The sequence below is a fragment of the Heterocephalus glaber genome, unplaced genomic scaffold (genome assembly GCF_053883595.1).
Source record: "Heterocephalus glaber isolate CG9 unplaced genomic scaffold, H.glaber_assembly_v1.0 deba00001577, whole genome shotgun sequence".
In the NCBI taxonomy this organism is placed as follows: domain Eukaryota; kingdom Metazoa; phylum Chordata; class Mammalia; order Rodentia; family Bathyergidae; genus Heterocephalus; species Heterocephalus glaber.
In genome coordinates, this window is record NW_028258358.1 from 9596435 (window position 1) to 9619413 (window position 22979).

At 36.3% G+C, this 22979-nt stretch overlaps 1 protein-coding gene and 2 pseudogenes across 11 annotated transcripts in view; 2 read left to right on the plus strand and 1 right to left on the minus strand.

The window, feature by feature from the left end:
- The window catches only part of Klf12 (KLF transcription factor 12), a 663664-nt gene that overhangs the window by 204878 nt on the left and 435807 nt on the right, over positions 1–22979 (minus strand). The window contains exon 4 of one of the 11 annotated variants that reach the window (XM_087193029.1): positions 14419–14514. The exons of the other annotated variants lie outside the window; for them this stretch is intronic. The gene's annotated coding sequence lies outside the window, so the exon portion shown is untranslated. The remainder of the gene's footprint in view (positions 1–14418; positions 14515–22979) is intronic. 11 annotated transcript variants of the gene reach the window in all.
- Positions 14181–14688, plus strand: LOC147823498 (5-azacytidine-induced protein 2 pseudogene; annotated as a pseudogene).
- Positions 14588–15223, plus strand: LOC106009421 (5-azacytidine-induced protein 2 pseudogene; annotated as a pseudogene).

Here is a 22979-nt window from a genome sequence, read left to right on the forward strand (position 1 = left end):
TTGAAGGAGTGATGGGCAGGGAAACTTTTCCATTTACTTTTTTTTTCTGTCTTTTAGGATCCTAAATTTTCCTCTTGGATCTTTCTTTTTTTTATCATAGAATGCTCAAATTTCCTATTTGCCTTCTATATATTAATAGGGATGGTTCCTTTAGAGATTCCAGGTGAAAATCCATTCATAATTTTCCAGCTTTCAGTGTTCTTGGCACCAGCCCGTACTACTCCAATCTCTGTTCAGTTCTCACTTTGCCTTCTCTTTTTCCATACTCAAGTCTCTTTCTTTCTTTCTTTTTTTTGGGGGGGGAGGTGTTACAATGTCACACTTCAAATGGAAACAAAGTCTATGTAAATAGGGAAGGGTGGTGGAGGTGAAGGGTGCATAGTTAATGGGGAAAAAATAAGAACTAAGATACATCACGTTCAGGTACAAACACCCAATGATAAATGTAAATGTATTGTATACCTAAAATGTACCAATTAATATATAAATAAATAATTTTTTTTTTTTAAAGTCACATTTCATTTCTCCATTCTTTCATGGATAGACAGCCAGGTTGCTTCCATTACTTTGGCAATTGTGAATAATGCTGTTATGAACATGGTTATATAAATATCCCTCTGGGATTCAGTTCTCAATTCATATACTCAGAAGTGGGACTGCTGAATCATGTGATAATTAAGGATTTCTCAAAAAATAAAAAATAGCATTATCAAATGATTCAAGTCTTTTTCTGTTTCTCCCTTACAAAGACACTTATAATTTCATTTAGGGACTACCCAGATAATCCAAGATAATCTCATCTCAAGATCCTCAACATAATCAGATCTGCAAAATCCCTTAGGAACAAACAGGTCGCAGGGACCATCACCTGACTGCCTACAGGGGTCGAAGTCTGTCACATCTTTCCCCCAAGCAGCAGTAGCCTCTGAAAGCCTGCTTGCTTAAGTCCTACACACTTTACATCCATTCGACAAAGTCAGTACCTCTTTATTAGCTTTTGTGAAGTTAGGACTGAGTTTCTCCTTTTGAGGGTTGATGCTAGCTCAATTATATGTGCTTATTTCCATATATTTCTCCCTAGAAATCCAGCTCTTTACATAGAATTGAGAAGGAAACATAAGAAATAAATTCTCTGGAGATTGATGTTTGCCTTTCTTCTTACAGGTTATTTGAAGTTTATAGTGTACTCTGTTTTCTTATTATATGTAAAGAACAGGGTTTTATGGTTTTATTTGTTCTTATTGATATGCATTGATTTTTAAAAGGACGATGTAGTAAAGCTGTCATAATTACGAAGCATAAATCCTGTATGAAACAGGCAAATAAAGAGTACTCCTGTTTGAGGGAGAGTAGCTTCTGTCACACATATACACATGCACATGCACACACACATGCACAAACAGGCTTAAAAAGTTAGTAATTGTATATAATGGCTAAAGTCTTATGTAGTTATTCATAGATAACAAGCAATTAAAAAACATAGATTTATGGAATCTATAAAGCTATCAAGCATTTGGGAAATCTTTGCCTGGCTTTAACAGGGAAAACACACATATTACTTCTTCTGCAAGCATCACTCTTCATCATTGGAGTCCAAAGCATTAAAAACCTGTGAATTATTATCCTTATGTTGAATGAAACACTCTAGGCACAATGCTTGTAAATAAACACCGTCAATGTCTTTGCTTTCTATTATCTGTCTATAAAAGAGCAATCATAATATTTAAATAAGAACCATCTTAGAAGGCTTATGATAAATTAGCCAGAGTCCCTAAGTCACTTTCTAAATGAAGGTTTAAGTACAATCATTTAACTTGGATGTATGGAGTGATGAAGCAGAAGTTTTAATGGCAGACGGTAGTCATATAAATTAATATATTAATATTTAACAAAGAAATGGGAGATGAGAAATCGGGATGTCTGCATCTTGCCATTAGTATTCCAGGGTGTAAGTGCAAGGACAGGCTTTATGCTCTTGAAATGGTGTCACTGTTTTTATTTAATTGCTGAATTCATCTGTTCCCAATTAACAGATATAAAGGACACTTTCAAAGCAGTGAAATGTGATCAGCAATCATTCTGAAGGTAGGAATCCTTGAGCCACTCTCCTGCACAAATAAGTCTAAGAATGACCATCTCTTTAAACTACCCTCTGTAACTAACTACTGTGCAAATTTGAGTATGCATCAACAAAATATACTACCCACAAGTCCCACATGAATTGGATACCTTGAGTTAGGGGAAAATATTCCTTCTTCTTAGTGCCCATTTTATCTTTTTATCTGCTATAAAAATGCTTATAAGTGCTATTAAAATACTCAGTACAGAGCATTTTAACTAGGAAACATACTTATTATAATAACAAATTTAGACACCTTTCCTGGCCTTGTTCCCTCTGGTTAGAATGATTTTTAAACAGATTGCTCTCGTCTTTATACCTCTTTAGAGGTCATCACCTGGGACTTTCCTAGATTTTTTTCCATCAGATATAATCACCACCTGCTTAGGCATCCATTATTTGTATTCACTCCTATTATTTATTACATACATACATTATACCACCATACAGGTAGTATATATATTTAAAAGCTCAGTATTTGGCTTACATTAGGTATCAAGTTATGCTAAGCAAATTACTTGCAATTATCACCCTGATTGCCTGGTCTTTGAGATTTGGTATTTTTGAGGAAAGAAGAAGATAATAATAGCTGATTTCCTAGGTTTACTGGACGAATTAAATGAAATAATATGTGTAAGGTGCTATGTGATGGTTAACAGTGATTCTCAACTTGACTGAGAGATGCCTTAGCAAGGTGACTGAGCTGTGACAGAGCTCAACTTATCAACAGATTAATAGCTGGATGGGGCATCATTGGAGGAAGCAGGCCACCAAGGGAATGCCTTTGCAAAGTGTATCTTTTCTTGGGCTCTCTTCCTTTCTCTCTGATTCCCGGCTACTATGAGGTGAGCAGCTTTCTCCACCATGATACTTTACCTGGGAGACACCCAACAACGGACTGAAGCCTCTGAATGCATGGGCCAAAATAAACCTTTCTTCTTTTAAGCTGAATGTGCCAGGTATTTTGTCCTGGTGAAACAAAACTAATACATTCTGAATCTAGCAAGTAAGTAGTAAACATTCACAATATTCAAGTTCCCTGATACAATCTTATCCTGCTTTGTGAGTACAAATTCTCTTTGTGTCAGATATTGTCATGTTATTTGATGTCCTTGAAATATCTAGACTAATGCCTTGAACGACATACTCACAATGCATTTTTTTAAAAAATCAAACAGAGGAAAAAGTAACCAAACAACATCTGCTGAGCTCTTCCATCGTAAAAATACAGTGAGAAATCGGGAGAAAAAATTACTCCTGACCTGTAAGTAGGTAACTGCTTAGTGTAATTTTAAAAGTTAGTTGCGTAAAAGGCCAGGTAATTTGCAGGGGGTGTTTACTGGAAATCGAACTCAGGGCCTTACGCACCACTGAGCCACATCCCCAGCCCAGGCTAGTTAATTTTTAAGTGCCAGTTTAGTTAAATGTATTTAGTTCACTGACAAGACTGAGTGAAAAGGATCAAGGGGAGAAGCTGGTAAATGCTAATCAAATTAATTTACTTAACACAAATTTAAGAAATCAAAATTCAGAACTTCATTTTCTGTCCTTCATTTTTTTTCATATATACTTCCTCTTGCAATTCTCCTTCCACCTACTTAAATCTTTGCTTCCATGACAAAGTCCCCACCTTGACATTCTACCATTGGATGATGTACAAGTATTCCTATTGTGCTGTCTTTTAAACTGCTACTAGAGAAATCCAATTCTCCATAGATGAATTATATAAATATCTCCTAATAAGACACATTTCTTTTCTCATCCTCCAGTATTATGTAGGAGTTTTTACACAGATCTACTTTAGGTATGTTTTAATACTTGATAACAAAGGGCAACATTGAAAGAGCTACCTAAGAATCAGAGGAAGAGAGACAGAAAAAGGAGAAAAAAAAAACACCAAAAGAATCATCCAACAAGGACTTATTTTCTACTACTTGATCTTGAGTTTGGCTAGATACTTGATTTCTCCTGCCAGAACCTGGGAATTGCTAAAGGAACCCTAATAGCTATTGTGAGTTTTTCAACTGATGTATTCTAAATCCCACTCCTATTAGGCTCTTTAATAATGCTTCGTTTACTCCTAATTCCTCTGTTTTGAGTTGTGCTGCCAAAGTTCTGAAGATCTGAAACACACTATTACCTCTGAATTGACCTGATCTGATTACTATGAAAACTAATCAGATTCTAGAGAATACCTGACGATGTCACAAGCTAATGGACTGCCCTGTAATCAAACTATGGATGCTAATACTGTACCAGGTCTTCTCAGGAGGTCCCTGGATGCTCAAAAGACCATTTTTAAGAAACCTCAAAACTGACATTGGATTCAGAGATTTAGTTCAGGTGTTCATCCAAGAATTCCTAAGTAAACAACCACCAGAGAATCACCTATTTTTACAACGGTTATCCACAAGTCAAATCAATACCCTAAAGCAGTGGTAGTGAACCTATGCCACACATGCTGCAGCAGGCTGTTTGTATCACTGAGAGCCATGAAAGGTTCGCCATCACTGCCCTATTACATTTGTTGACTTCATGGCAGAGTCTGGCTGCTATGGCAAGACAAAACCCTAACTAGGCCCATGCCATAGCTCATTTTTATGATCTCTCTAGACTGCATAGAAACAACCTGGATTTTCTCCCATTTATTTTGATATAAAGATGGAAGTTGTTATTTACTACATTCTAAATCTAAAATCAACAACAACAAAATTAACTCTTAATACCAAACAAGAAAAGCCAAGTCCATTCAAGTTGTAATTACATCCAAATTGTAAGTGGTATACAATGTGTCCTGTTGAGTTAAATCATTGTTTAATTTTTTGTGCACTTTACTCACCTGTGATTCCAAACTAAATCATGAACATAATACACCACTGTCATGAGTTAATCCTTAAAATTTCATTTGAATGCATCCAGAAATGTGGATCTTATATCCAATATTCCATAAAACAAAATACCTTCCCAAGGTTTTGCAATGGAAAAGCACTGCTTTCATTCCTCACATGAGGTGCGTTTCAGTACAAGTCTGCCCTCCAATAGACTGAGGCTATTCTTAGATTCTGACCCCTTTTTCAGAGACACCCAACCTAACTGCTATTATTATTTATCCATATTTTTCTCCACCAAATTTCTTCAATTTATGAAAATAGAGGCATTCCACCTGGCAGCAGCAGTTACCCCAAATTCCAATGAGGGCTTTCACCATACAGACATCTCTCTCTTTTTTTTTAGGGACTCAATTATTGACATTGGTCCTCCTTTCAAATTCAGAAAAATAAAGTAGTTTGAACAGCCTGTTCTAAGCCATGCAACATCGCCAATACTGTGAGAAGTGCCTCCTCTTTTTTGTGTATGAGCTTATTTATGTATAAATATACATATATATAAAAGTTATATGAATATACATGTATAATACACACATATATTTGAATGTATATAAATGTATAAAAATATCAAAAATAAACTCATACATATGCAAATATGTGTGCAATCTAGATGTATTTGTGAGTTTATTTTTTAAAATACACAGTAAGTTAAGGCAAGCAACCTTATGGGTAAACCACAGCAAGGTCTCATTTAAGAAAAGGCCAGCCTAGTATTAAAAAAGAAATGTAGGGATGGGGATTTAGCTCAGTGGTTTTGCTGCCTGCCTTGCAAGCACAAGGACCCGAGTTTGATCCCCAGTACCAAAAAAAAAAAAAAGCAAAAAACAAAACAAAAAGAATAAAATAAAAAATAAAAAAGAAATGTAAGTATTCAGTCAAGTCTTTGAACAAAACATTAATAATTAAAGTGTGGTTTTAATCCACAGACTTTTGGGGATGGGAGTGAGATGAAGTTTCTCTCTGTAGTTCATTCTAGCCTTGAACTCACTATGAAGCCCTGGCTGGCCTCAAACTTGCAGCGATTCTCCTGCTTCAGCCTTCCAAGTGCTAGGATTACAGGCATGCACCACCACGCCCAGATAAGACTTTTAAAATCTTATTTTCCTCCTCTTCCCAATCTGAAAACATGGCAAATTCATCTCTCCCTGTCCACTCAACTTTTAAACTTTTTATCCAAATCTGCCAAAACATTTAGTGACTCTACTTTCACCTCCATATACCCTTTCAAAGTTAGTATTCTCCCACTTGGAACCATTTTCTATCCTTTCCAAAATAAGTCATAGCATACTGGTTTTCCTTATTTTTACCTCTAGCCTCACCCACAATTGTCATCTTTCTCCCATTATCCAGATTCTGTATAAAAAAGGCCTACCACAAAGCTAGCAAAAAGAAGAGATTATAAACACTTAAGCATTCATATTTTCCTGTCCATGTCTATAAAAGAATGTGCCTAAAATAGCAATTTTCATTATCTGTGCAGTGTGGAAAGAATACTCCTAAGCTTTGTGGTCAGATGGACACTTACAGATTTGGAGACTTCATTTCCTCAATTGCAAATGCAGTTATTTTAAGGATCAGATGTAGTAATACACGTTAAAAGACTACAAAAATGTCTATTAATAGAGACTGATCTCCATTTCCCCTCTAGTTTTAATATATTCCCTAACATAAACTCGTTTTTAGCTTAATACATTTTAAAGCAGTTTAAGTATCTAAAAATTGCCTTCCCCCAGTACTAAATAACATACCTATTGAAAACCCAGGCTATAAGCGTTCTGAATGCCATGACTTTTGATTTTATTTTAGCTGTATTCTATTCTCTACCATCAGGAAGAAAAAATCCTCCAGATTTGTTAAAGCTAAAAGAAACCCAAAAAAATAAAAAAACTTTAAAGCTCTATTATCACACATAGAAGTTATATAGAAAAGAGGGACTTCAGAACCTGTGGGCTTCCTAACAAGTGCTTGCAGAACCAATAAATAATATCACTTTTTAAAAACCATTCACAATTTCTCCCTTTTTCAAAAGTCATGTACTTCAAGCAGCACACAAAAAAAGCTGAGGATTTTCTACTATCGCATAGAGTTGTTTTGGTATTTCTTTCACTTAATTATCTAGTTTCAAGGAAAATGTTTTCTATTTATATTGGTATTACTTTCCAAGAATAAAACCTTCATATTCTATATACACTGAAAAGTACTTGATTATTGCTCTTCTTTGATTTGAGAGTTGACTGAGGAACTACAGACCACAGTTATGTTTACTTTTTCCTTCAGTGGCCTATGATGGAAATCCTGCAGATATTCTGATGTTGTAAGTGGGAGATCCTTCATGCATTCAAATATAGTATCAAAGGTGACTCAGCATCTCAGTATTCACGGAAAAAACTGGCAAATTAAAACAAACAAGTAATACACTGCCAAAAAAAAAAAAATCAGAGACTGGATTCTGGACATTTAGAAGCATAATTAAAGGGGAGAGGGTAGCACGGGCTTTGTAGATTCTGTATATTTGGGTTTTTTTATTGATTGTGGGTTTTTTTGAAGTTGAGGGAATGTGATCTCTTTTTACAACCAGGACAGTGGCAGACTTCCGATAATTTATGTCAGAGGAGAAGAGAGAAGGATTCTCTCCAACAATTCCTTGACACTGTATCACAAAAACACAGTCACAGCTCTCTAGTCAGGAGGAAGAAATTCATAAGAAGTAAACACAGATCAAGAGCTTGTTTTGTGCAATGACCTAGGTACTGTGCAAGCCCACCAGTTCAAACTTTTTTAAAAATTAGAAAAAGACACTTTTTCAGTCGAATAACTAGGAGAAGAAGTCCCAGAAAAATCACACACTAGGACTCTCAATTGGCCAGGGGAGCAGAAATTGATTATTAACCCCAAGGCCCCCTCTGCAGGGTGGCTTTATGTGGCACTCAACCGGGCACTGAAGCCCTGCTGCTAGGCATTCAGAGGTGAACTCAGAATCCAACAGGTTCACTCCAATAGTGAATATCATTCTATATAAAAGAACTGGAATCTTTGGAGACATCATTTAAAATGCCAATTTTCATGCTTCCTCTTCGGAGTTATGGCACTTATAACATCAATATTTTAAACAGTTCAAGTATTTTTTAACTTCTAAATGAGTCATTTACTCTCTCAGTAGAGAAGAGGTAAAATAAAATGTCAATGACTAAAATGTGAGCTACTTCTTCAAAGACAGAGTTAAGTACATTACTCACGATTCAGTGGTAATTGGCTTGGAAATTGGAAATACAATGCTGCTCATGACAATGGCGATTCACTGGTATCTGCAGGAATTCAAAGACTACTAGAGAAAGCGGCCCAGTATTACCTACGTCACACTTACTGTACTTCTCTTAGGGCAATTTTCTCACCACTCTCACTGAGTTTTAAAGGAATCATTTGTGCCACTCAAAATTTACATTTATCTACTAATCAATTTTGGGTATTGAAAGTTCCTAAGGTGTCTCCAGATCACAGCACCGCTGGCCACTCTGATTGGTCCAGACCATCAGCCAGGGCAGTTTTCTCCAAGAGTCATAGGTACCATGTGAAGTTTTCAGTGATTCCTTTACAGAAGAGAGGTTTAGGTAGCAGTGGCATCTCAGAGTCATAGTAACCAGAGGCCAAATGAGCCAGGACCCATATTACCTCACTGTGTATCAGGAGGTGCCAAAATGCTGTGTGAGACTCACCTGGGAATTTGCTGAACAGAATTATTTTTTCCTATTTGCAGGTGGTGTCTTGATAAAGGTTACGTTCTATGCCCCAATGTGCTAAGTCCTGAGACTGACATATTTTTCCATCAACTCAGCTTGGCTCATGCACTGATCATCATTTGAATGCAGGAACATCAGCACATAAAACTATTTATTGGAAAAAATTATTAAACTTTACTACATCTGAGTAAATACCCTACTTCTCAGTTTTCTCTTATAAAAAATAATGACCACACTATCTTCTCAGTGAATTAATAAAGCATCACATAATAATGCATAAGAAAGAAAGTGACCTGAAGGCAAAGGTTATATACACATGTAAAAGAAAGCAAAGGTTATATACACATAAAGTAGTACTCAGGCACAACATGGGCAATTCTTTAAATAACAAAGCATGTAACAAAGCATAATATCCTAAAATATGCATTATACACATACTTTTCAATATTTTCAGGGTTCTCCTACTATTGATGTCTGTTCCTCACTGCCTGATTGTTTTTTAGTACAAAACAAGGAGTCAATGATATAGAAGGATAACTTAACTTGCAAAATGAATCAGACTATCAGTCTACGTCAAGATTCAAAGACACAGAATAAACAGTTGGGGTTGAAGTACCTGTCATTTCCCTGCTTGAATTACCCAAATGACTGTGACTTTGCAGAATCACGCATATTCAGTACACATCTGTAGGACTTTATGATTTTGGTAAAATGGAGTGTCAGTAGGATCACACTCACGACATTCTGGAAGTCAAGTGAGAATATGAAAACGCAGCTCTCAACTCCCTGGTTCTGTAAAAATACGGAGCCAGAGCAACCCTATGGCTTCTTCCCAAACTGTTACACAGAATTATAATAAAGTCATTAAATAAATAAAATGGTATAAAGAATTTGAAAGCGTGTGAAGCATGAAATACAAATGTCTAACCACTTAACTATAACACTATAACACAGCTTTTATGTGAACAAATACCAATAATTCCAATTTTTTCTAAATATCTTCTGGAACAGTGAACAGGCTTGAAAACTTAGTACCACAGAAGTGGGAAACTGCAAAAATGGGTAAGTGGAGAAGGGAAAGAGAAAAAAACAGTATTTCCACTAGGAGTGGAAAGATCTTCAGAAAATGTGGATTATCAACACCACCACCTGCCTCCTCTAAGAATCAGTACTTAGCACTCTTCTTCTACAAGTAACTGAATTCCAAATAAAAGGATGAAAATGCCCACTTTTATTCACAAGTATCTGCTTCCAGATGGCAGTCCATATGAGGACAAGTCCTGTTTCCACTCATGACTTCCTCATACCCAACTAAGCAAGTTCCCTTCTCGGAGTCTTCTCTCTATACCTCCTCTCTCTACTTTGACCAATAAGACTGGACTTCATGGCCACCTACATCATGAGGCCATCACTTCCCCATACCAGGACTGTACTAGTAAGAGCATGACACTGTTCATTCACAAACCTCACTAAAAGCCCAAATACGTCAATGTATCAGCACTTGAAAGACGCAGCCAGCTAAACCTTTTAGCTAAAGGCTAAGTGGTAGAGCCTTGGGCTATATTTCCACAACTGTCACTAATTATCTCTGGGCTTAGGCAAATGATCTCATTGTTAATTCCCAAATTTGCACGTGGAAAAACAGTGCTCATAATACTCTGTGCCATCTTCTCATTGAACTGATGCAAACATCAAATAACAGATAACATACAAGTGCTTTCCCAATTCTACAAAGGAAACACAAACTCAAAAGGAGTCAGAGAAAGTGCCATCACAACACCTAGATTGACCAAAACTAGATTGAAACTAGATTGACCAAATCAGTTTCGGGAACTAATCAACAGATAAATTATTTCGTTAAGTATTTTTCATGAAACATAATGAAATAATGAGAATAACTTTCAACATCTGTAAAAATAAATGATTTTCCATGACACTTTCACAGAGAATGTTTTTAATCCTTGTTAAATGGTAGCTTAGTATCACAGAAAAGTGTTTAAGATCAAACAGAGCTGTTACGACACAAAGCTGCTGTGTGAGTTTGAATTTCATCATTGTTAATAACCACTGCCCTCACTGGGAAAGTGGGATGATCCCTGCAAAATGACCAGATGAAAACATAAATGGCAAAGCACATACAAGTGACCATAATTGGTTCCCATCATTTATTTCCCAATTCTTATAGGGAAAGTTAAAATTAAAATCAGTCTCCAAATAAAGTATGGTGGTCCTTAGACTCTTGCCTACCTTCATCCCTAACAACCCACCATATTTTTGAGACTGTACTGACAAATGAACATGCTTGAAATCAAGCTGAGAAGAGAGTTCAAATACAAGATTCAAGTTGAGGTCAATTAAGTGCTAAATTGGGTGGACAGTAACCATAAGTAGATTGAATAAAAGTGCAGAGAAGGCAAAGATCAATGGGAATGCTTTGTGGAAGAAGGAACCTGGGTTGGAACTTGCAAGTTAGCCATGACTACAATGAAAAAGCAGAAATGATATATCAGGTTAAAGCAACAGCTAGTAGTTAATAAATTTTACATGTACTAACTCCATTATGTTACCCAAAACTTCACGAGATAAGTACAACTATAATTCCCATATAACAGAAGTACACAGAGGGATTAAGTGGCTTGCTTAGCTCACAAAAAAACAATATTAGAATTAGAGAAGTAAATATAGGCAGTTGTTCTCTAGAATCCATATACTTATTCATAGTCACTGAGATAAGTCCTGGTATAGTTACCAAGAAAATGAATATATTTCTCTTTGCAAATAACAGAATTCACCCTAATTAAAGTGGAGAGAGAAGTTTTGTTTTTTGGGTTTTTTTCTAAATAGCTCAGAAAATGTCTGGGTAAGTCAAAGAATCAAACTTCCTTACCACATAGCCAAAAACAATATGGGTGGACCAAAGGCCAAGCATACTGGGTCTCTTCCAATAAAAATACTACTACAGCTGCCTCCCAGTATCTGAGGCCAGAAAATATTCCATGGGCTCCCCAGAAGACCCATAGCCTCTGCTCTACTATTGCATCTACCTGAGAGTACAGCAGACTTTATATACAGGGGAGGACCTGCTTTTCTGCCTTCTGCAGCCAGTTCCTGCATGCTACAACTTACAGCAAGCACACGTCCTAGCTGCAAGAGAGTCTGGGGAAGGCTGATTCTAAAAACTCTATCTTGGAGGATTAAAATCACAATATGAGAAGCTAACTAAATATCAAGATGATAAAAGATGTCCGGTAATCATAAAGGGCCACTACACACTCTGATGATGGGCAGGCTAGAAAGGTTTGGGAAATAAACTCCGGTACATAAAGTAGGATCAAGCTCATGTAGGTGCAACTTCACTTCATTTGGAAACAATTTATTCCTTCCAATTCCTTCCAACAAAGGTTGTACATAGGTCCGTTATAATAGCAAGGCATTTTTCAAATCATCCTATAAAGACAATTGATTAAAAAACTATGAATAGCAAGTTCTTGAATTTTTTCCCAATGATTTCAAATTGTTATTTTTCCATAAGACAAAGCTAACTATTACATAAAAGCTATTAAAAAGCTGGTTACTTCATATATCATACACTACTTTTGTCTCTCACAGTTCTCTTATCTTTCCCTGAGGATTGTTTTCTAAGGCAGTGGATTGTAAATGGTTGGAATGTTTTATCAATTTTGAAACAGAAATATGAAATAAAATCCTATATAGTCACTATGTATTTTTAATTTTGGAATAAAAAATGTTAAAACATCACTCACTTATCATATATGTCTCTCAATAATATTTCAAATGTTTTGCATAGTAATAATAGTTCTAATAGTTTAAGAAAACATTGCCACATACACTGAGACATAGTATTTCTAAGTCTAAAAATACAGAATTAAAAACATCTACTTTTAAGTCAGTCTATTGGAAAAAGACAACTGTGTAACAACACAGTATCAATATATATTAGTTATTATGTAAACACATACATTTTTCTTTCCTGCTAATGGAGTCATTTGAAACAGCATCACCTTAGAACTTCATTAATGTTGAATCATTTGCAACATTTATGTAAATAATTAGACACAGACAGTATTTTAATTTTCAAATGCAAAATATTTGTATCTCAAAATGAAAGAGAAATGCAGATTAACAAAAACATATGCTAGAAGAGTTGCTTTTTATTACTCAAATCCACATAGTGTACTATGCTATCATATCTATATAATTTTATTCTAGCTTAATTCTATACATTTTACTATATATAGCATCTGAATTTAAATAGGAACATGTTTCACAGCCTTCTCAGAAACATTTCTGTACCCAACAGCAATACCCCAAAGAAGGTTAAGGTAAAATCTCCACTTACATGCATTTATGAATGTCAGTGTGGAAATGAGAAAGCAATGTGGTAAATAAAATTTGGCGGAGAGCAAATGACAACACACAGTCATGTAAAATGAATGGAAAGAGTTCATCTCAATATCTGTATCTATGTTCTGGCTTGAAAAAATAAGACATTAAGGTTTTTGATGATGATGTCTATGAAAATCAAGTCATTCTGCAAAACAGTTGATGGCAAAGATTGATAACGCTTTTAGATATACACACACACACACGTATTAGTTTTTAGTGAGAATACTATTGCCTGGGGGGAAAAGTATATGATCTTGTACATGAGCAGGTCCTATGTAACATGAAAATAATATCCAGACTCCAAGTTCCCTAAAATGTGCAAATAGCAACTGCAGTGTTCATACAAAATTCTTTAGCAGCGCCGCCCTGGCGCCGAGCCCGTGGACAAGTGGCTGCCGCTCCACGGCCCTGAGGCGCTGGTCCACCCTCCCACAACCCCCCTGGACAACGCCTCCTCGCCGTGGCGCCCGGCGCACGGGTCCTGACACGGTCAGCGGCCAGGTGGGCCAGGTACTGCGCGCCCGGGTTGTCGCAAACGGGCCTTCCCCACTCCGCCGGCCCCTCCTGCTTAGACTCGGCCCTACTTCCAGAACTCCCGGGTCACAGTCGGAGGGCCGGGCTGCACCAGAGGCCAAAGAAATGGGAATCTCTCCGCGGTGTACCCGGAACCGCTACTTTTTCAGGGGAACCAGCTGTGTCTTCGAGGAAACCTGAAGCCCGTGGTGACCCCTGATGACCTGGTTTGTTTTCGGTCCTTTTCCAAACAATTGGGGAATCGAAACTCAGCAGCCCTGGGGGCGGCCCTACGTTGCCTGGGTTCAGGCTGTCATGGATGCACTGGTAGAAGATGATATCTGCATTCTGAATCATGAAAAAGCTCATAGAAGAGATACAGTGACTCCAGTTTCAATATATTTAGGAGATGAGTCTGTTGCTTCACATTTTGCACTTGTCACTGCTTATGAAGATATCAAAAAACGACTTAATGATTCAGAGAAAGAGAATTCTTTCCTAAAAAAAAGAATAAGGTTTTTGGAAGAAAAGGCTTGTAGGAGCTCAATTAGATGAAGAAACAAGTTCTGTGGGACGAGAACAAGTAAATAAGGTCTATCATGCATATCGAGAGGTTTGCATTGATAGAGATAATCTGAAGAGCAAATTGGATAAAATGAATAAAGACAACTCTGAATCTTTGAAAATATTGAATGAGCAGCTACAATCTAAAGAAGTAGAACTCCTCCAGCTGAGAACAGAGGTGGAAACTCACCAGGTGATGAGGAATTTAAATCCACCTTCATCAAACTGGGAGGTGGAAAAGTTGAGCTGTGACCTGAAGATCCATGGTTTGGAACAAGACCTGGAACTGATGAAAAAAGAATGTAATAATCTCAAAATAGAGCTACAAAAAGCCAAACAAATGGATTCATCTCAGGAAGACAGTCTGAAGAGTAGCGATCTCCAAAGACTAAGCATTTCAAGGCATCAGACACCTAACAAGATAGTGAAGAATCTCTGTGCCAGGATTTGGGGAGGCTAAAAAACCAAGGAGTGATAATATGCAACATGCATACTGGGAACTGAAGAGAGAAATGTCTAATTTACATCTGGTGACTCAAGTACAAGTTGAACTACTAAGAAAACTGAAAACCTCAACTGCAATCAAAAAAGCTTTCACTCCAGTTGGATGCACTGAAGACCTTGGGAAAGACTGCACAAAATTGCACTTGACAAATTTCACTGCAACATACAAAAGACATGGCCCACCTTCACCAGATGGCAAACCTCTTTGTCATACTATATCTTCCCCTTTATCAGGGGATATAAAGGTTTTATCAGAGAAAGCAATTCTCCAATCATGGACAGATAATCAAAGATTGATTCCTAATGATGGTACAGACTTTCAGGAACACAACTCTTGTGGCAGAAATTCTCTGGAAGATAATTCTTGGGTATTCCCAAGCCCTGCCAAATCTAGTGAGACAGCATTTGGGGAAATTAAAAGTAAAACTTTGCCTATACCCAACCTGCCACCACTGTATTACTTGGATCAACAAAATCAAAACTTTTTATAAAAGTTAATTCTGAAGAGATTTGTGATTTGATCATGAGGTCACTGTATCTCTCAGTGGTTCTCCCAAGAAATTATTTAACAAACTGAAAGTGGATTTTGATTAAAATTTTGCATTTCTTCAGTATGTACATTTCAACATAAGGTATTAGTTGATTTTCCAATATGAAAGAAGAGCACCCTTCAGCTTCTAAGAATCAGATAATATGCTAACTATACTAATGAATAAATTTAAGGGGTTTATGAAGATAAATCTGCCATTTATAACAATTGTGAAATTTACTATAGGTAAAGAATAGAATTGGAGATATTTGGACATGGTGTTACAAAGTATATGAAATGCCTAACTATCCATTCATTAAAGGAAAAGGAAGCCTTTAATACAGGAGAAAAACCACGTACATTGGTTCAGAATGCATAAAGGGGCAAATGACAATGCGAATAGGTTATATTTGTTGACTTTATGATATATAAAATCATGAAATATAATGGAATAAAAGTATCTAGGTTATTACAAAAAAAATTCTTTGGCATAAATTTTCTGCCTGTTTTTTCAATATATAAGATAATATAATGGGTAATACACTTTTAAAGGGTCCCAACATCCATCTATGTGAAAAATGTAACAAAAGTTGAAGCAACACAGGATTGTTCTACGACTTTATTATAGCTGACTTAGCCAAGAGAAGCTGGAGCTTTTAAACCCACACTGGCATGAATTTCTTTCAAGTTAAAAAATATTTTTCAAGTACATAACAGAATTTTTTGAAAAAGAAAATAAAGAAATAATTAAGTTTTAAAGAATAACAAGACTGCCTTACTTAGCTGATGCAGGCTTTCAAAGTGAATGATCTACCTCAATCATCACCTTCAGAGCTTCACTGCAAAGATATAATTAGTTATGACATGAACATAGGAATGGAATTGAAGTTTGGCAGTTCAAAAGAGAATTAATTATGGTGACTATGACTCATCACAGTGCATTTGGGAGTGATGAGAGAAAAAAGTTCATGTTTCTTTACTAAGGAGATTTTCTGGCAATACTTAAACCTACAAAAAGGACTGACCACTGACAGATGGCACAGTTTCATTCTTTTATAGCCACGGATGTGACCACTCACTAAGTCATTAAATTGATCACACTTGCTTCTAGGTCAAAGGCCCTGGTAACATTGCATAATTTTTCCTTCAGTGGTGACACTGTCATAAGCTGAAAAGCAATGAGGGAGGTGTTGACATCTTTATGTTGTCATACGTTAATGAAATGCAAAGTCCTCAAAATGAGAGAAAGATAGAATCATTCTTAGATGCTGAATCTAAAATATATCAGCTCTGATCAATCTACTGATTTTGAAAGCAAATAAAGTAACAGTGAAACTAACAGACAAATTAATAGTGAAATAGAGGTCTGCCCATGTGATGGACAATAAGATGGAAAACACAGAAGAAATGGAGGAGAAATTCCTATGAATTACCAAAGTTGAATGAAGAAGACCTAAAAATTCTAAACAACCCAACATCAATCAACGAAATTGAAAATGTAATTTAAAACTTACCAATGAAGAAAAGCCCAGGTCCTGATGGCTTCTCTGGTGAATTCTACAAGAAATTTAGAGAGGAACTACTGCCACTACTGTTTAAACACTTCAATGAAATTGAAAGGGAAGCAATAGTCCCAAAGTCATTCCTGGAAGCAAGCATCACCTTGATCCCCAAAGCAGAGAAAGACCCAACCAGAAAAGAGAACTGCAGGCCAATCTCACTAATGAACACAGATGCAAAAATCCTTAAGATACTGGCAAATCAATAAATGTAATACACTATATCAATAGAGCCAAGGACAAAAACCATATGATCATCTCAATAAATGCAGAAAAAGCATGTGACAAAATCCAACATGCATTCATGATAAAAATCCTACAAAAAATTGGAATAGATGGTCTCTACCTCAATCTCATCAAAGCCATCTATGAAACACCAACAGCCAATATCATACTAAATGGTTAAAAGCTGAAATTCTTCACACTAAAGTCAAGAACAAGAAAAGGATGTCCACTATCACCACTCCTGTTCAATTTAGTCTTGGAAACATTAGCCATAGTAATTAGACAAGAGAAAGAAATAAAAGGAATAAAGATAGGAAATAAGTCAAATTGTCATTATTTGCAGATGACATGATACTCTATATAGAAGACCCTAAGAATTCCACCAAAAGTCTTTTAGACTTAATAACCAAATTCAGTAGAGTACCTGGATACAAGGTCAACACACAAAAATCAATAGCTTTCCTCTACACAAATAACAGACTGACTGAGAGAAATAGGGCAAACAATTCCTTTCACAATAGCATCCAAACAACTGAAATACCTAGGAATCAACCTAACAAAACAAATCAAAGACCTCGTCTCTGAAAACTATAGCACTCTGGAAAGAGAGATTGAAGAGGATATCGGAAAATGGAAAGACATCCCTTGCTCCTGGGTAGGAAGAATCAACATAGTGAAAATGGCCATACTTCCCAAACTGCTATATAGATTCAATGCAATCCTAATTGAAATCCCAGCAGCATACTTCATGGACCTTGAGAAAACAATCAAAAAATTCATTTGGAACAAGAAGAGTCCTAGAATAACAAAAGCAATTCTAGGCCAACATGGATATGGCAGGTTGTATCACAACCCCCAACTTGAAACTATACTACAAAGCTACGATGATAAAAATAGGTAAAGAAACAGACCTGTGAACCAGTGGAACAGATTAGAAGATGCAGAAACAACTCCAGACACACTCAGTCATCTCATCTTCAACAAAGAAGCCAAACACTTTCACTGGAGGAAAGACAGCCTCTTTAATGAATGGTGCTGGAAAAATTGGGTTTCAACTTGCCAAAGATTAAAACTAGACCTATATCTCTCACCATGCACTCAACTAAAATCAAAATGGATTAAAGATCTAAATATTAAAACAGAAACACTGAACTGGCTGGAACAGAGGCTAGGTAGAATTCTTAAAGACAGTGGTATAGGAAAAGATTTTATGAACAAAACCCTAGTTGCCTGTGAACTAGCCCAAACAATCAACAAGTGGGATCTCTTCTTGCTAAAAAGCGTCTGCAGAGCAAGAGAAACCACCAGCAGTGTGAAGAGACAACCTACAATGTGGGAAAATTTTTTCACATGGTGTTCCTCAGACAAAGGTCTACTATCTAGAATCTATAAAGAACTTAAAAAAATCAGACCTCCCAAATTTAAAGACCCAATCCAAAAATGGGCATCTGAAGTGAACAGACATTTCTCACATAAAGAAGTAAAAGCAGGAAATAAACATATGAAAAAAATATTCAACATCACTGGTCATTGGAGATATGCAAATGAAAACAACCCTGAGATTCCACCTCACCCCAGAAAGAATGGCTGCTATCATGAAATCAACCAATAACTAATGCTGGCAGGGCTGTGAGGAAAGAGGAACACACTCCACTGCTGGTGGGAGGGTAGACTGGTGCAACCACTGTGGAAATCAATATGGAAATACCTCAAAGAACTAGGACTGGAAGTCCCATTTGACCCAGCTATTCCTCTGCTGGTTATCTTCCCCAAAGAAGTAAAAGAATCATACCACAGTGATACATGCGCACCCATGTCCATAACAGCACAATTTATAATAGGTAAAACTTGGAAGCAGCCCAATTTCCCATCAACTGGAGACTGGATAAAGAAAATGAGGTTTTTTTTATAAAATGGAGTACTACTCAGCCATAAAAAATGAGAAACTATAGAGACATTCATAGCTAAATGGATACACATTGAGGCGATACTCATGTGAAATAAACAGGACACACATGTATAAATACTGAATAGTTTCTCTAGTGTGAGAAACTGAAAGTGTAAATAAGGACTAAAAGGTAGAATAGATAATGTGAAATAGGAAGAAAAGAGGCAAAAGGGAAGGTTAAGTGGGAAGGGTTGGGGAAAGGAAAGAAGGGAATGGACTTAATATGAGACAATGAAAAAATGGAAACAAAGTCTTTATAAATAGGGAGGGATGGAGGGGTTGAAGAAAGGGCAAGGGAATAGGGAAAAAAATAAGAACCAAGAGAGATTATGTAAAGGTGCAAATTTCCAATGATGAATGTCATTATATTGTATACTTTAAATGTACCAATAAAATTCATTTTTTAAAAAATAGAGTCCTTCTTTGGCCATTGAATCATATTTGATATCTTATAGTTACCTATAAATCTTTAGCTCTCTTGCACTTGCTTTTAATTTTTTAAAATGCTGAACTGTGGTGAAGAATACATAACATAAAAGTTATCTGCTTACTATTTTCAAGTGTTAACTATATTCAAATTGCTGTAAAAGAGATTTTTAAATTTTTTTTACATCTTACAAAACTGAAACCCTATACCCATCAAACAACTACCCCTCATCCTTCCAGCCTGCACCCAACGCAACCCCTGGCAATCCCCATTCTGCTTTCTCTTTCAACAAATCTCAGTATTCTCAATTCTGTGCTTACACTTTTGACCCATCTGTGTCTTTATAGTTACAGATTTCTTTTAGATGGCATGTAGTTTGGCCTCACTTTTATTTCCAAAATGATAATCTGCTACAGTTAATAACTGAAATAATTTTACTATTTGTATTTGATGTAATTATCATTATATTCTGTTTAAATCTTTCTATTTTCTTTCTATTTTTTCTATCTCCTTTGTTTTTCTTTCTCGTTTTCTTTTCCTTCTTTTTGATAAATTATTTTTTCCATTGTTTCTAGCTCATCTTCACTACTGATTTACTATGTCAGATTGTGTGCATAGTTCTTCTATGATTTAAAATATATGCTTCTCTTTATCACAGTCTACCTTCAAATAATACCATGCCACTCCTCACATAGTGAAAGAACCCTACAGCCTTATACTTCCTTCCATTCCTGCTCTCTCTGTGCTAGTTTCTTGTTTTCATTCAATGTTAGAAACTTCACAATAATCTATTTGCTTTAAGCAGCCAATTCTCTGTTTAAAATATCCTTAAATCTTTTATTTTTGCCCATATATCTACCATTTCAGGTGCTCACTTCCTTGGCTACATTCAAATTTCTATCTAGTTATCCTTTTTCTTCTGCCTAAAGAAGTTTACCCTCAGGCCCAGGAATTTAGCTCAGTGGTTCTGCCGCCTGCCTCTCAAGCGCAAAGACCCGAGTTCGATCGCCGGTACCAAAAAATAAGTTTACCCTCAGAAAAGTTAAGTCCATCACCTCTCCTCAGGAGGAAAGTTTCTTCTATCCTAAATACTACAGTTTGACAAGAAGTCTAAATTTCATTCCTTCATATATGAAGTATATTTCTCCCCTCTGGTTATTACTTAGGCTATTTTCCTTCATCTCCTTTTTTCTAGCAATTTGATTATTACGTGTTTAGATGTGGCTGGGGTTCAATGAACTTCTTGGGATTTGCAGGTTCAGAATTTTCATATTTGAACAATGTTCAGCGATTATTTTTTCAGATATATTTTATGATTCTCCCCTCCTGATATTCCACTTGTACTCTTGCTAGACAACTCAATAGTGTTCCATGGCTCACTGAGGTTCTGTTCTTTCTTTTCAATTTTTATTTCTCTTTGTCTCGTATTTTAGATAATTTCTGTTGCTATGTATTCATAATCATTGATCTTTTTCTTCTGAACTGTGTATTAATGCGGCCGATGTTATTTTTAAATTTTCAGATATATTTTTCATATCTATTTAATTCTTAATCTTTTCTCAAATCATTCATGTTTTCTTTCAAATTCCTAATATATTTTTAAGATACAGATATTTTAAGGTCTTTGTCTACTGATTCATTATTTCTGTCATAGCCAGATGTGTTACTATTGATTTTTTACTTGGTTATGAGTTATATTTTTCTCCTCCTTTGTACATCTGGTAATTCTGACTGGATGCCAGACACTGTGATTTTGACATTATTAAGCACTAGATTTTGTTGAGTTTCTCTGGAGAAGATTTTTATTCTGACACACAGTTGAGTAACTTGAAGATCAGTGTGGTTCTTTCTAGGGTTTGTCATATTGGATTCAAATCAGATTTTTCTCGGACTAACTGTATCCAAACCCAATACTAAGCTGTGACACTTCTACGGTCTGTCCCCAGTGCCCTACATGTGAAGAAGTCTGTCCATTCTGGTTTGAGTGAATTTTATGTGAGCTCCAAGAAAGGTTTAGCCTGTTGCTTCCAGACGGTCTCTCCTCACCTTTCTCAATAGTCTGGAAGACAATTACTCAGCCAAATGCTTATGGGGACCCCTCCAAAGACCTCCACAACTCCCTCTTTGTACACTCCCTCTCTGATATTGTTCCCCTTAAAAGTTAGCTGCCCTGACCACTTCCAATTCCTATCTCTGCTTAACTCAAGGAGATTGCCGGGCCCTGACTGAATTCTCTCTCCATACATGGCCTCCAAAGCAGCAAGCTGAGCCACTAGCAGAGCTGCTTTTCTCCCAAGACTCACTGCCTGCTATCCAATATGTGCCAAACTTTTCATTTACATTCCTTGGTTTTCTAGTTGTTTATGGTGGGAAATCAATTCCCACAGCAGCTCATCCTTCATGCTCAGAAAGTAAAACTCCTGTAAGAGTTAATAGGCTATTTCTGTGAGGTACTGTAAATCAACTTGCAAATGTTAGCACAAGAAAACAAACCAAATAGAGAAAAATGCATACATATCTCATGGTACAGGTACTTTTTTCTTCTACCACAAAGACAAGTAGACAAACTAGACTACAATCTTACATAAGCTGAAACACTCTGGAAAGGTTAATTTGCCTCAACTCACAATCTCCAAATTATTCAGAGCATAAAATTTCTTTAAGAAGTATTCTTTTTTATGAAACACTGACCCTATAAAAATGCAAATAACTCTCAGAGAGGACAGCATTTCATGTTTTCATTTAGTGAGACTACAGTTACAACTAGGCATCTGTAGGTACTTTGAGCACAATGAAACCATCAGGGTATTAGGACTATAGGTGACAAGAGAATCAAGTTGAAGGAGAAAGCACACTGCTAGTGAAGGAGGAGGAAAGGAAGAAATATCAACTTCATAGCAGTGCCCAGGGCAGGCCCTCAGGGAAAGGATTTGTCTGCCTGCTATATTTCCCTTGAGAACTATCTGTAATTACTATCACAGCTCATTGATTTTCAGTTCTTTCTATTAATACATTTATTGGCCATTCTGACATTAAACTCAGTCCAACTCTGCATCTCTAGTAGAGGATCTCTCTTCCCTAAAACATGAGTTCTGCAAGTGCAGATATTTCTGCTTAAAAAAAAAAAAACCTGGTCTTCTCACATTAGCAAAAACACAGCTTCAGCATGTATGTCTTTGAAGCTACATAGTGACAAGCAAAGATTTCACTACAGATCAAAAGATTTCAAGCAGTGGGTCATCAGAGAATATTAAATGATAGGCAAATTCATATTCCAAGATAATTCTACCAATTTACTAGTGACAGGGCCCCTGTTCCACAGTAGGAGGGGAAATAATGAGCCCCTATTAAAGGGTAATGTAAGTGGCATTTTAATAAATGCCTTTTCTTCCCTTCTGATTAAAATAAGTGTCTTACTAAGCCTCACACACAGATGTACATTAAATCTTTAATGTGAAATTAAACACAGAGGTTTGTTGAGGGAATAAGTAAGGTTTGTTGTTGCGCTCTTTTCCCCTAATGCTACTGAATTTTAATGTAACTGCCTGTCTGAAACAAG